Below are 14,143 nucleotides of genomic sequence, written 5' to 3'. Positions count from 1 at the left end.
TTCAAAAGAAAAAAAAATCACAAGTTAAGGATGACAGAGAAAATGAGCAATGCAGCTGAAACCATTTATCTGCATGCTGCCAACAATATTTATTTGAAAATTCACTTTATAAATGAGAGCTGTATACTATCATTTATATCTGGCCAGCAAAGACAATATGCAGAGCTTCAAAAGACAAAACTCCAGTCCATCTAAAGGAAAAGACAGGAGACTCTATAAAGCAACAACAAATGATTGAATAAAGTACAAAATTATGTATGTGGCATAATTATGTATGTGGCTATTCAGACTGAGGACTGAATCATCAGTGTAGCCCAGACAGCAGGAATATCTTCAAGAAGAAGCAGAACTCCGTCATGCGGTTCTGTAGGATGGTTGTGCAGGAAAGGTAATCTGGCTTCACCGGGTCTGGCTGGTTCACCTCACCTGTGGAAAAACCCAGCTGCCCAATTCTGCCCTGAAGCCTCATCCATGCTGACACATGGCCACGGTCTTCCAAACCAGTCCTCAGAACAATGGTACAGTGAAATCTGTAAACAGTGGCTCTGAATAAAATTCAAAGATGGAAAGTTGTAAGCTAAGTTTGCAGGGGTGTTGCTTAGAGCAGCTCTTTTTGAGGGTTCACAAGCACTTTTGCATGTTAAAGTTCTGAGCAGCAATGAGCCTCACTTTGAACTGCTTACTTTTCTTTAATCAAGTTTATCCTATCAGCGAAAGCTTCCCCCCCCCCCACAGGATAGTTAGCAACTTAGCAGGATACTCAGTTCCACTGTGTTGTCTCAAAATTGCTTTCTCCCATGCTTAGAAACACATTTGAGCCCAGACAAATCCACAACTGAGAAAACTTTGTAGAACCTGCTCCATGTTGCTGCTGAAGTTGTAGCTGCCAGACTACATATTAGAGCTGAGTCCCCTTTTCTGTGCACAGATGCACTCCTGTGATTTCTTTATGTCTCCAAATATTATTAAAAACCAAAGCCCAACAACATAAATGCATAAAATTCACCATTTATTGTGGCTGAGAGATGATGTGTCCCCCAAAAGTTCATGTGTGAGACAATGCAAGAAGTTTTAGTGACAAAATGATTGAGTTATGAAAGTCTTATCCTAATCGGTGCATTAATCCTCTGACAGGTCTTAACTGCATGGTAAATGTAGGTGGGTATGGTATGGTTGGAGGAGGGGGGATGCTGGGGCCCAGCCTATGGAATACATATTGGCCCTTGGTAAGCAAAACTTATTCTTTCTCTGCTTCCTGGTGCAATGTTCCCAGCTGACTTCCCTGCCACACCTTTCCACCATGATGTTCTGCCACACCTTGGGTGCAGAACAATGGAGTCAGCTGTGTATGGACTGAGACCTCTGAAACCAGGAGCCCCAAATAAAATTTTCCTTCTCTAAAATTGTTTCTTTTTGGGGTCTTTTGATCACAGCTGAGAAACGCTGATGAAAACACCATGCATTCATTTAATTCTCTGCCTAAGCTCTTCCTCTTTCTAGCTCTCTTTTTTCTCCTTTCCACACCCCATTACCTGCATAAGTCTAATTTGGTCTTCAGGACTCAGTTTCCAGGAGTAAGAAAGATGGGAAACGGACAAGAATGTTGCTGAAACTGTAGAGATGAACAAAAATAACTAAGAGCTGCTAGGAGAAACCTAATTTCAACCCCAGTGAAAAACTGCAGTTCCTCGCCTATGCTACACATGCGATAGTCCTCAAATCCAGAGCCCAGTGACTAAAGGAAGGTCCATTTCCTTTGAGGAAGGACCCCACATGTCAACCCCAATTAAAGGGCAAAAAATGTGCACCTATCAATACACCCCTTCCTCCAAATCTGTCTGTCTTAGAAATTTAACAGAGTAACTCTGTTCTATGGGTAAAACACTATCTAGATATTTAAAGGCTGGTGAACAAGGGGTCTGGCTGACACTGATACCAGAAGTTCTCAAATACCATTGGGTCTTGTTATTGGAGTGGATAACCTATGGATATTTATACCTATCTTAGGTTTGTCCAGTAGGTCCAGTAGATCTGCACACCCACTTGTGGCTATTTTCCTGGCTCCCAGTATAAAATTGTGATACATATAATTAGAGCTTCAAGAACCTTTACAATCCTCCCATGCATTTTGCAGGATGTTCACATAGCAGGATGGCCAGGTTTAAGTCCTTAAAATTGATCCCCCAGCCCTGAACAAAACAGTAAGTTAGAGTGATGTTGTTACTGATACTGCATCCCGGAACAATTTGCCGAATTTGGTGCGATTTTCAAAGGCATAAAGGATGCAGGCCTTGTGGTCCTCTCATATACCAGGATGCAATTTACCCACTTGGTCATTGCTAGGGGAATCACAGCAGGTACTGTTATTCTAGCCTCAGCTGCTCTGTTGGCTGTGATGTTTTTTCCTGGGATTCGTGAAACATGGCTTCAGGCCCTTGATATGTTGCTAATGATCTCATGAATGCACGTTTTCAATCCCCACCAAGTGATGAGCAAACAAAAGCTCATCACTTTTGGATGCAAGGCATCCTGCCAGTGAAAGCCTCATTACACATGTTCATGGAGTTCTTCTCATGGTCACAATATGGTCGGCCGAGTTCTGATTTTCTCCACGTTACACACTCTATCACACAGGTTGGGCAAACAGGATCTGACAAGTTATCTGGGTTCCCTAGTAAAATGCATGTTCCAGAAGTGGGAGAAAAGGAAGACAAAGATTAATATAATGGTTTTAGAGATCTGACAGTCTGAGTCATGCCAGGCTGTTTCTCAAAATGAGGAAAAAATTATTCCACTTATATCTTCTACCTTTGAGAGGCAAATTACCTGTTGAACCAGTTAGGGTTTTGGAGGCAACCTGTGTTACAATGTGGATACTGCCTGACCTGCTTAAAGGGAAACAGAAGGCAGCATTCGCTGAGTGAATCCTGGAGCAATATGGATCTTCAGTAGACCAAAATGCCAATGACAGCTGCCCTAAAGCTCAGGAGAAAGGCTCAGAAGATCTCCTGGTGCTACAGATATGTCTGGTAGTAAAAGATGCCTTGTTCAGACTGTCCCAAGCATCAAGGATACTTTGCAAAATAGACTCTAAGCATCTGACATCCAGCACTTGAATAGCAGCCCATGTCATGCTAACAGGCTCTGGTGGAAACAGTGTGCTTGATAATGGGACATTAAGTGTTTGTGCAACTGCGGCTATCTTCAAAAGCCTGGCATTTTCAGGATAACCTAGTCATGAGGCTGGGACAGCACAGCACCATCTTTTGTATGGAAATAGTGTCTTTGAAAATGGAATTGAGCGGATGGCCCTGAGGCTTATTCTAAGTACCTTTGTTTCACAGACACCTATTATTTGTGGTCCCATAGAGGGTTCCTTGCAATAATCTGAAAGAGCCTTGATTGGTGACTTTGACACAAGCCAAAAATGTATCTCTGCTGCAACATATCCCTGCTCAGGAGAGCTCTGAGGACAAAGGTAAAGACAGCCCCTTTCAAGGGGAGTGCAGGCAGCTGTATAGGTGCTGTGTCTTGCTGCTCGGCTTGTAAGCATGGAGGAGTGGCCTGATGAAGGATGTACAAAGACTCCTGGGCTGTGGTGTGTAGGTTGTCAGGTTTGTCAGAGTTCTCTAAGAAAAAGTAAAATATCATACCCAATATGGTCTGGAGAAGAAGCAGGATGTAACACAAAGGGAGTGGGGACAAAGATACGTAGATCTTTGATACATGCACTGTTGTAAACTTGACATTGTTCATTGCAGTAAGGAAAGAAATAGGTGACTAGCCCAATGGATTGTAGGTGACCCCTGCACTTAAGTTTGATTGGTAAAATCCTGCAGCAAATACTTCAGTATCTGGGATGGAGGCTCCACCTTGGCCTAATGGCATGGGCTACTGTTCCCCAAGGCTGATCCAGCTATTACTGCTGAGTGTCCCACCTGCCAGCAAAGAACCCCTTAATAGAGCATCCAGATATGGGATATGTGGAAATTTCATCAGCTTTCTTCCATTCTGAACAATAGTATATTAACTTTCTATTAGATTTAGTATATACTACATGTGCTGTTTTCCTTTTCTTCCTGACTAGCCTCTGTTAGGATCACCATCTGAGGTCTTCATCAGGGCTTAATTTATTAGCTTGAACTATTGCTTGTCTTTTACCCACAACAATTTTCCTAGCAATAATTTGAAGAAACTGATGTAATACCAAAAGATGTTACTGCATCATCCCAAAGCAACTAGGCCACAAGAGAAATCCAGTGGGTTATCTGAGGCTGAGCTAAGACGGGGACTTTGGAATGGCAAGATGTGGAATTGATATGTGCTGCTCTAGCATATATTATAACCACTGAAGTTGGATCTTACTTATGGATCTTTGTCCCCATTTTGTAGAATATCTTGATCTGGAAATGAAGAGGTCAAGGGACTATTTGATTAACTACCTATACCTTTGGCCCCTGAGAGATTATCTGGTTCTAAAAGGTTGAGGGTAGGAAGTAAAATCAATAAAGTTTCTATTGTCCTTAAGTTGGACTATCGTTTGTCATTTGGGAGTTCAGGGGAAGTCAGACATCAGAAAAGAAACCTGTTTTGATATAGTGGCTGAGTTATCAAAATCTGAATCTAATGAGGGGCTCAGATATCTGCTGTGTAATGGAGGAGGAATATGTGTTTATGTCTGAATCTCAAGGAACTTCCTGAAGTGTCATTAGATTATTTCCATGCTCAGAGACAATAATGGATAGGCAATGTGGCAAGTCTCCTGGCAAAGCAAAGCAGCCAAAGGCTCATGGATCCAGATAAGAGGGTGAAATTCACCATCACACACACTACCCAGGCTGACTGAAGTGCTAAGCAAAGGAGAGAATTTACCAATGGGCGGGGGTAGAGGAGATGAAAGATATCATCTTTCTAGAATAGAAAGATGATAATGGATAGTTTTGAACATAAAGTAAGTATGTGAGTATGGAAAAGCTGACATTAGAGAATAGAAAGAGTATGTCTTTAACAAGATGGAAGGCGGACAGCATGAGTTCACATGCAGGTGGGCAGAATCTTCATGGTGGAAGATGAAGTCTTATGTTATAGGAATTATGCAACATTTTATATTGTGTTTGGGCTTGGGAAATGCTAAAGATTTTAAGAGAAAGACAAATATGTGAAAATTTTTTTTCAGAAAAGAGAAAATAAATTTATTTGGAAACTGTGGTTTCTAATATAAAACAATATGATTATTAAATAACCAGGAACTTACAATCCCTATCTTAGAAGCTTAACAGTCATAGGTGGGACAAGAGAGATCAAGTGTAAGACCTACAGGTGTGGGTATCAGAAAATAAGAGGGGAGGGACAAGGTTATTAGAGCTGAAATGCCAAGAAAAAGATAGCCCAGATTATTGGATTATCTAATCATTGCTATGGTGAAGATCACCAATAACATTAACAGAAGTTATGGGCGGAAAGGAAGACTGTAAACCTGATGGTAAAGAAATCAGTGGATGGATGGTATTGAATGGTGTAGAATTGATGAAAGCACTAAAAAACAAAGGCAGTAATGGGTGATAAAATTTAATGAGAAAACCTTAAAAGGAGTTTTTTTTTCCTTTTCTTTATTTTTCCAGCTATCAGAGAAATTGTTTGTAAATTGTAATAAGATGCAAAGAGAAAAAGTGTACCACTACCAGAATTGACTAGACTTGATTAAAACAAAAAATGTATCTTTCCTTCATCACACAACAACCATATGTATGAGTGTGTATTTATGTGTGAAATTATTAACATTTATGTTACATATATGTACTCTAATTCAAAATTAATATATATACCTTCAGAAGATTTATTATTATTTTTGAACTAATTCTTCTATAATATAGGCTATTCATTTATCACATCTAATATGTACTATTTAAGTATTTATAAATAATATATTTATTATTTACACATATTCAATTTACATATGTTCCTATATATATTGATATGTGGTAGTCATATACACATGTCCAGGATATTTCCTATTTGATCTGTTAATTTATTCTTTTTCAAACCATGCTGGAGAATTCAAATTGATGGGAATACACAATGACCTAATTAATGGGTAGAGGAAAGATCTGAGACCCCTGGGAAAGGGTGGGGAGCAGAAGAGCATTGCTGACACCTGCAATGACCTTCCCAGCCTTCCTTGTGTCCTTGTTACTGGAGTCCAGTGCTTAGATACCAGCTAAGGCTGGGTTCTGGGGAGCTTGGTTTCTCCCCTAATCAAGGTGTGATTTATGATGGAGTGTGAATAGCCGTGATACTCTTCCTCCTGAGCCAATGACTGGTGGTGGCAGGATTTCAGCACTGAGCACAACAGAAAGATGACTGAGGGAACTCCTGGGAAAGGTTGTTTTCTCTTGTTCAAATGAGACTTTGGAGAGGATGGAGGAGGTGATAATCTCCAAACTGCTTCCAGAGGTGGTGAGGGGAAGCACAGTTGCCTCCTTGGGATAGTGATTGGAATCTACTTCATAGGACAAACAACACTACAAAACACGAAGTTAAAGCCATGATTTTTCTTATAAGGATGAGAATGAAATTGAAATAACAATAATAACAAATATTATCCTTTTAATCCTCTTATTTAATACATTGTGTCACATTGGTGTGCACAATTCCTAGTATCATATTTCTTACATGTTCCCTTCTTTTTAATGCTTATAGATAATACCTACTGTCAATTAGTATTGGATATAATGTGCTTACCAAAAACAATAATTGATAATTTTGTTTCTAAGTAAACAGCAGTAGTTAAAGTTCAAGGAGAAAGTAAACTGAGGAGTTAAATGAATTTCTCAAGCAGTATACTAGACGTGGCAAAAACAAACACAGCAATAATGATGCCTGATGTGCAAATAGAACTTCCTACTCACAGATCACTTGTCCTTAAATCATTTCCTTTAACGTAGAAACCAGACTGCTATGTTTCTATGCAGGGCTCCTACCCCACTGCCTTCTGCTATTGTAAATCTTACCATCTAAGGAGACAGGAAGAACATGCAAATTTTTTGTTTTCCTTGTGTTTGACCACAAACCATTCTCTTTTCAGAGTAGGTGGGAAAAAAACTAAGTGTAAATAATAACCATGTTTTTGGTTTCTGGAACTATTGAGGATTGTGAATCTGTCGCTAAGAGATGATGAAGGATGAAAGGGTGATATAGAGAGCAGAGCTTGGCAAAGAATCCCATCTATTGCCTTTTAGACAGGTAAGACATCATCCCTGAATTCATGTGAAGGCCTTCTTGCAAACAAGAAGGAGGAGGAAGGAAGCAAGAGAGAAGACACTTGGTTTTCCAATGACTCCTAACACATGTGAGATAATATGCTAAGTGATCAGGTATATATAGAGAAATATTATTTGAAATTAATTATGAATATAATCCATGTTCACATCTTCCCTGTTGTATCTTAACACATCCTCAATATTGTTGGTCATTACATCCACAGAGCAAGTTGGTCTTCTGGCACATAACAATTTTAAAAGAGATGTTTATTGAGATAATGAGTGAATATTAGACTCAGAAAGTGATTTAAAGGTCAAGTAAACCACCTGTTTCACAGGTGAAAATTTAAGAGCCCTGTATAATCTCTTGTCCAAAGTTATATAGAATGGAACACAGCTGGCACTACAATTAGTTTGAGTTAAGAGAATCCAAAATAAAAATATTATACCTGATGTGGTTTGAATTTTAAATCTTTAAAAGCTCATGTGTGAGACACTCCTGGAAATGTTAAGAGGTGAAATGATCACATTATGACAGCTGTCACCTCATCAGTGAATTAATTCACTTGATGGATTAATTTGAATGGACTACCTAGTGGTAACTCTAAGCAGGTGGGGCACAGCTAAGGAGATAGATAGGTCACTGGAAGTGTGATCTTGATCTTAGGGAGTATATCTTGTCCCTGGCTTCCTGTATCTTCCTTCCTTCCTTCCTTCCTTCCTTCCTTCCTTCCTTCCTTCCTTCCTTCCTTCCTTCCTTTCTTTTTTCTTTCTTTTTTCCTTTTCTTTCTTTTCACTCTCCCTCTTTCCTTCTTTCACTCTTTCCCTCTCTGCTCCTCTCTCTTCTTGCTCTACTTCCTGGAAGCCCTGAGCTGACAAACTCTTCTGTCACCCTCTTCCCATGATGTTCTGCCTCATCTCAGGCCCAGAGCAATGGAGTCAGCAGACCACGAACTGAATCTACCAAGTAGTGAGTCCCAAATGAACTTTTCCTCCTTTAAGTTGTTCGTGTCAGGGGTATTGGTCACGGAGATGAAAAGCTGAATAACACAATTCCTCGTTCAGTTTGTTCAATCACACTGAGGCTACTCCGTACTCAAATGGGTCAGCTTAAAAAAATAAAAAACAGATATAAAAGGATGAGAGGTGGTCATAAAATTCGCACAATACCTGACAATTTCTGTTGGTTTCCTTCAGGATATATGGATAGAGAATGACGATTCTTTCTACATATGGAAATAGGAGCAAATGAAAAACCCTTTGGGTGGAGGGGGTCTGTTTATTCATAGGTTTAACACATATCTTGTCCCTCCTTCTCCTCCTCATTTGACCGCTGAATCTCCACTGCATACAGTTAGGGGTGTTCTTTGGAGTAGGAAACACCTGAGTTCGAGTGTTGGTATTGTCTTCTCCTGTGTAACATGCCAAAAATGCCACAACTAATCTGGTTTTCCAATTCACATTTCAAAATTGGTAATTGCATAGATCATGAGATGGTTGTATCTTAAATATGAACAAATATGCAAATATCCTAGCTGAGTTTGTGGAAAATATTTTTGTTAAAAATATGACTACTTTTCCTTCCTTCTCACTTCTATGGCACTTATTATCATGCAGTTGCTTTGACAGATATCTGGTTTCAATGCATTTACAATTCTCATAGGGTAGGAGTCAAATTATATAAATCATTGCAGTCTTAGCCATATTACTCAATATTTTAGGAAAAAATATTTTCTATATGTTTTCAGTAAGCTCTGAATTCTATATCCTTAAAGTAATGTTATTGAAATGTCTACAATTATCCATTAGGTGTTAATATAACATTTCCTGTATCAGTCAGTCAATGTTCAATTAGATAAACAGAGCAAAGATGACCCATATCTATCTAGAGATACATAAATATAGATAACATGTTAATATATAATATATATAATTTAACTTTATAAATAATTATATATAATATATTTCAAAGAATTTCCTTTATTATTGTGTTGGGCTCGCAAGGCCTTCCTGAAATCCACAGGGAAGTCCTCAGGAAGAAGATGCTGGAACATTACAGCATAACATAAAATTGCTGTTCATAGGTGGAATTTCTTCTTCCTCAAGGAAGCCTCAGTTCTTGTGTCATTTAAACAGATTGAATCAGTTTCCCCGAGAATACCAAAGATGAATTTTACTTTAAGTTTACTGAGTATAGACAATAAATACCAACAGTCTATAGAAGAACCTTCACAGCACACTGAGATTACTGTTTCATTGAATAACTGAGGACTGTAGTCTAGCTATGATCGTATAAGAAATGGACCATCACAATAGCCCCAATGAGGCTATCTTAATCACTTAATGCGAACAATTTACTTAGCATTATAAAAATCTTAAAAGGCACTTTAATAATTGTCTCAATGAATGTAAGGCAAATATTATTCCCATTTTACTCAAGAGTGATAATCAAGTAGGAGTCAAAGCCTACTCATCTAAGTGGAAGCTGGGCCCATAAACTGGTCCATAAGGCCATGCTACATTTTTATACCGAGCAGATTATGTCAGCTTCTAATGGAAACTCGCTGTCTTCCTCATGGCTAGCCTAGAGGCCATGTGATGAGACAGTAGAGTTATAATTCACAAAACATCTGAATTGAGAAGTCACCTAGAATTTTAGTGCACAAAAAATTGTATGGCCTAGGAATTAACTTATTTTCTGAAGTCACTGACTTTCAGAGGTTGTTGGTTACCAGAGTATAACCCAACCTATGTGAGCTAATTAACTTCATTAACAGTCTCAGGTGGTTGACTTAAGAATTGGATGGGACAAAGGGTGTGAAAATATTGGAAAAGGCTAAGCTTTATTGTGTTTTAAATGCTGCAGCTGTGTTTCGATTAAATCATTGGCAGTTGCAAACAAGCCTGGACATCATAGCTGACTTCCTGCCTGGACATTACTCATTCTTGCAGGGAATGTTACCAGCTGGGTATGTCAAATGGCTATTTCAATTTTAACTTGGCAGAAAAGTCAAGCTCTCGTACCAGAGAAACAGCTGGATTGAGATTTGCAGAAAGAAATAAAGCTTTTTAAGACAGCTTTTGGACTCTGTACCCAATACTCCACCAAGGTAAGGTACATAATGCAATCTTTTTATTTCTAAGACACCAAACTGTTCTTCATTCTAAATATCATTGATTAGTTGTATGGATCAATATGTCCTATACTAACTACATCAAGCAGGCTTAAAGTGGTTAAAAATCTATCCAGCTAAGTTAGCAAGTCATAAAAAAGACAAACTTTAGCCAAAGTGTCCCATGTTCCCTGTGTTCACCAGGAGGTTTGAACACAAGGCACACTTTAGGTGATTGGGGGGTATCTCCTAGCTCCCTGCAGCTGTACAGGTACATAGATGCTCACAGATCCACCTACCACAGAAAGTGTTTGTTCAGCATATATAGGTTCCAGAAAAATCCAAACATACCCAGACAGCTTTAAAGAAAACAAATTTGATTTAAAGTTAAGGGTCAAAATTGACAATTATCATGAAATCAAAACAAACAACTCAGACTACATCAGAACAGAGAAAACATTTTAAGAACTAGTAGGGGCACCTTTATGAAAAACAATAAAACAACCTTGATAGAAATATATTAGTTTTGCATTTTACATCTACTTATTACTTGAAGCTTATTAAATAATAATAATGACATTAAACTTCATTTATTGAGAACCCACTATAAGTCAGAAAATATGTAGGGGAATATCACTCTGTTTAATTTTCAAAATAACCACCTGAGATAAGTGAATATGTTTTATACTTATTTACAGGCATGGAAAGTGAAGTCCCCAGTAGTCGTGTGACTTGCTTAAGATGTCCTCACTGCAGAGTGACGGAGAAAAGGAGTTAAACATGTACTGTCATTTCTTCCCCATTTTCTGAGAAGTCAGAAATCCAACGCTTCTAGAAGATCTCTCCATTTCTAGCTTTTAGCAGCTAATGCACAACAGATGTTGAAAGCTCACCTGCCGGCCGGATCTTCCCCACAGGCTGTCAGAGTGTGGTGTTGGTTTTAGTGGTAAGGATAGATGGTGCCTGGACAGCACAATTTCAGAACTGGCTCAGAAGACTGTCCGTGTCTGCGTCCCCTCCTCTTGTTCACTGATGTCAAACCCCTTCAGCACGGTGCATCTCCTTGCTCAACCCAGACAGGGTCAGAGTTTCAAAATGCCCATCCACTTGGCAGGCATTCCTCCACCCCGTGCCCACACAGAAGTATCAGAGGTGAAATGAGGTACAAATGACAGCTTTCACCCATGCTGAGGGTAGAAGGTGGGTATCAGTGACTCTCTGTAAGGTGGAGGAGGCTTCCAGAAGCTGTGGAGGAATGACACCCCAGGGGCAGAGGCACTTGGCCTGTCATCCTTTGTAACTCTAATTAACCAGAGAACCATGGAGGGCTGGGTTGCATATCTGCTCACGGTGCCCATATCTCCTCTGAGTCTAGGTTTATGGTTTTTCTTCAGTAAAACATGGAATTCCCAATGGAACTTAAGGGTTTGTTATCATTTAACAGAAACAATGTAAAAATCTGGTTTTTATCCTTGTGTGTTAAGGCATACAAATTGGGATATGGAGTAAAATCATTTGCATGAAAATTAAAATATTGATTTTATTGCTTTATCTGAGTTTGAGTTTGTAATGTGCATCTGTGTCATTATTAGACTTTTAACTAATTTGCTTCTGGAGTTTAAGACAGTGACTCCCAAAATCTTGTTCCACATTCCTGGAAAGAGCTTCTAAAAATATTCACACCCAGATTCTGATTTAAATGGTCTTGCATGGAACTCTAGCTTCAGTTTACATTTTAAAATCTCCACCTATGATTTTATTATAGAGCCAGAACTAAATAAAAGCTTTTCAGAAATCTGTAAAGTAGAAATACATTATCTGTGAGAAATGCAGATTCTCATTCAGTTGGCCTGGCTGGGGCCAGAACTGCATTTCTAACCAGCTCCCAACTGCATTTCTAACAAGAACTGCAAATATCCCAATGACACTGGGACTGTGGACACGTACCTTTTCCAGGTATGATTCTACTGGTCTAAACCTGTTTCTCTATCTGTACAGTGAGTTAATAACTGGTGTGTATCACCAGTCTATTTTTTTTTACTAAAATCATGGTTTATCTTTATTGTCATGTGTTATAAGTTTCCATTTTTACCCTTATCATGAATTGCATGAATCTAAGTGCATTGTTTATTAAATTTATTTACTTTTAGCATCAATTGAGAAAAGTGCTGTTTAGCTGAAATGTGCGTCATAGGTAAGGAGGGAATTGAATGTCTCTTGGTTACCTACCAGTAAGTTGTGGGCTATACCAATATTTCAAATAACCTATATATAGAGAGAAAGAATCTGCAAGTGTTTGTATTTTGGATGGAAAGGATTGAACAGGAATGTGAGGGAGAAAATGATTAGCCTTGACCCCCACCCTGCCCTTCAGCCCTTCCTCCTGCTGTCCCAGACTAAACCAGCATTTGCTGTACAACCTGTTTGTTGGAATATACATTTGTAAATACATCGAATAGGAGAAATAATAGAGAACAATAGAAGAAATAAAGATCTCCATTCTATGAACTGTTTTCATGTTTTTTCAGTTTGGGTTATAAACGGAAAGTAGCCTCCATCTCTGAGCTTAAGTTTCCTAAAATGTCCACAAGGAGTGGGGGTTGCTGGACGGACTTTCACAGCATTTGAGGATCCGACTCCTTGGCAGGGAAGAGTGTGGAAGTGATGGCGGGCGACTCAATGTCTGGGAAAATGACCCGGGAAGCTTGCCTGGCCTCCTCTCCCCCACTCCCCTGGCCCCAGGCCCCTCCCATGGATCTGACCTAGGTGTGTTGCACACAGACCTGTCAACTAGCCCTCTGGACGAGGTACCAACAGGAAGGTATTCATTCCTTTTTTCCCCCCATATTTTATCCCTTTGTAAACTCAGGGCCAGCTGCTGGGGGTCTGGGCTTGTTTGGAAATTTCACTTCATTGCAGGAGTGCCAGACCCGGCACACACAGCTTTGACATCAATTAACAGCACGACAAATCGGCAGCAGTTCTGGAAACAGCTTTTACACTGACAGTGAAGCATGGCAGTGGAGAAGCAGCCCCTCCAGTAATACTTTGTCATTCAGTGACATTGATGACAGACCCCTTCCCTTCCCCCTGACTGATACAATGCTTTGAATGCACATTGCTTTGAGTATAAATAAATAGGTTTCCACATGCAGGCATGCGCACCTCTCAAGGAACTGTTGCATGGAGGGTCCCCTTCCTTCCACATAGGTGTTCATGTATGCACGCAGGCACACACATACACACACACCCTTAATTACTTAAGTGCATTCATCCACTCACACATGCAACCTTTCACAGATGCATAGTTACAGCCACACATGTATCTGCAAAAACATGCACACAGAACTATTCATTCACTTGTGTGTGCTGGCCAGTGTACTTGCCCTTCTGATATCCCACAGGCTCATTTGTAAGCCTGCAAACCCAGTGCTCACAAGGCCCTGCACATAGAAGCTGTATTTCTCAGTCAGACGCACTCAAATACATGCGCTCACACAGTTAAATATGCACAAGAGCTAACACAAATACAAGACCAAAGAAATGCTCACTCACTGCCCGATGCTGTTGACTGAAGACAAGTTTCTGAGTCAGGTTGGAAAGTGCAGCTGCTTTTGCTCCAAGCAAAGACTATAAAATGCAGAGTAAACAAGGGAATGTTCTCCACACTTTCTAGTTTAATATATATAGCTGTGAATAGCTTTATTGGCCACATTTCTCTCATTCTTTGTTGGCCATTCAGGGCCCTTGAGTTATGTTTATATAACAAGG

The sequence above is a fragment of the Urocitellus parryii genome, chromosome 10 (genome assembly GCF_045843805.1).
Source record: "Urocitellus parryii isolate mUroPar1 chromosome 10, mUroPar1.hap1, whole genome shotgun sequence".
Taxonomy (NCBI): domain Eukaryota; kingdom Metazoa; phylum Chordata; class Mammalia; order Rodentia; family Sciuridae; genus Urocitellus; species Urocitellus parryii.
Note: the sequence above shows the minus strand (reverse complement) of the source record.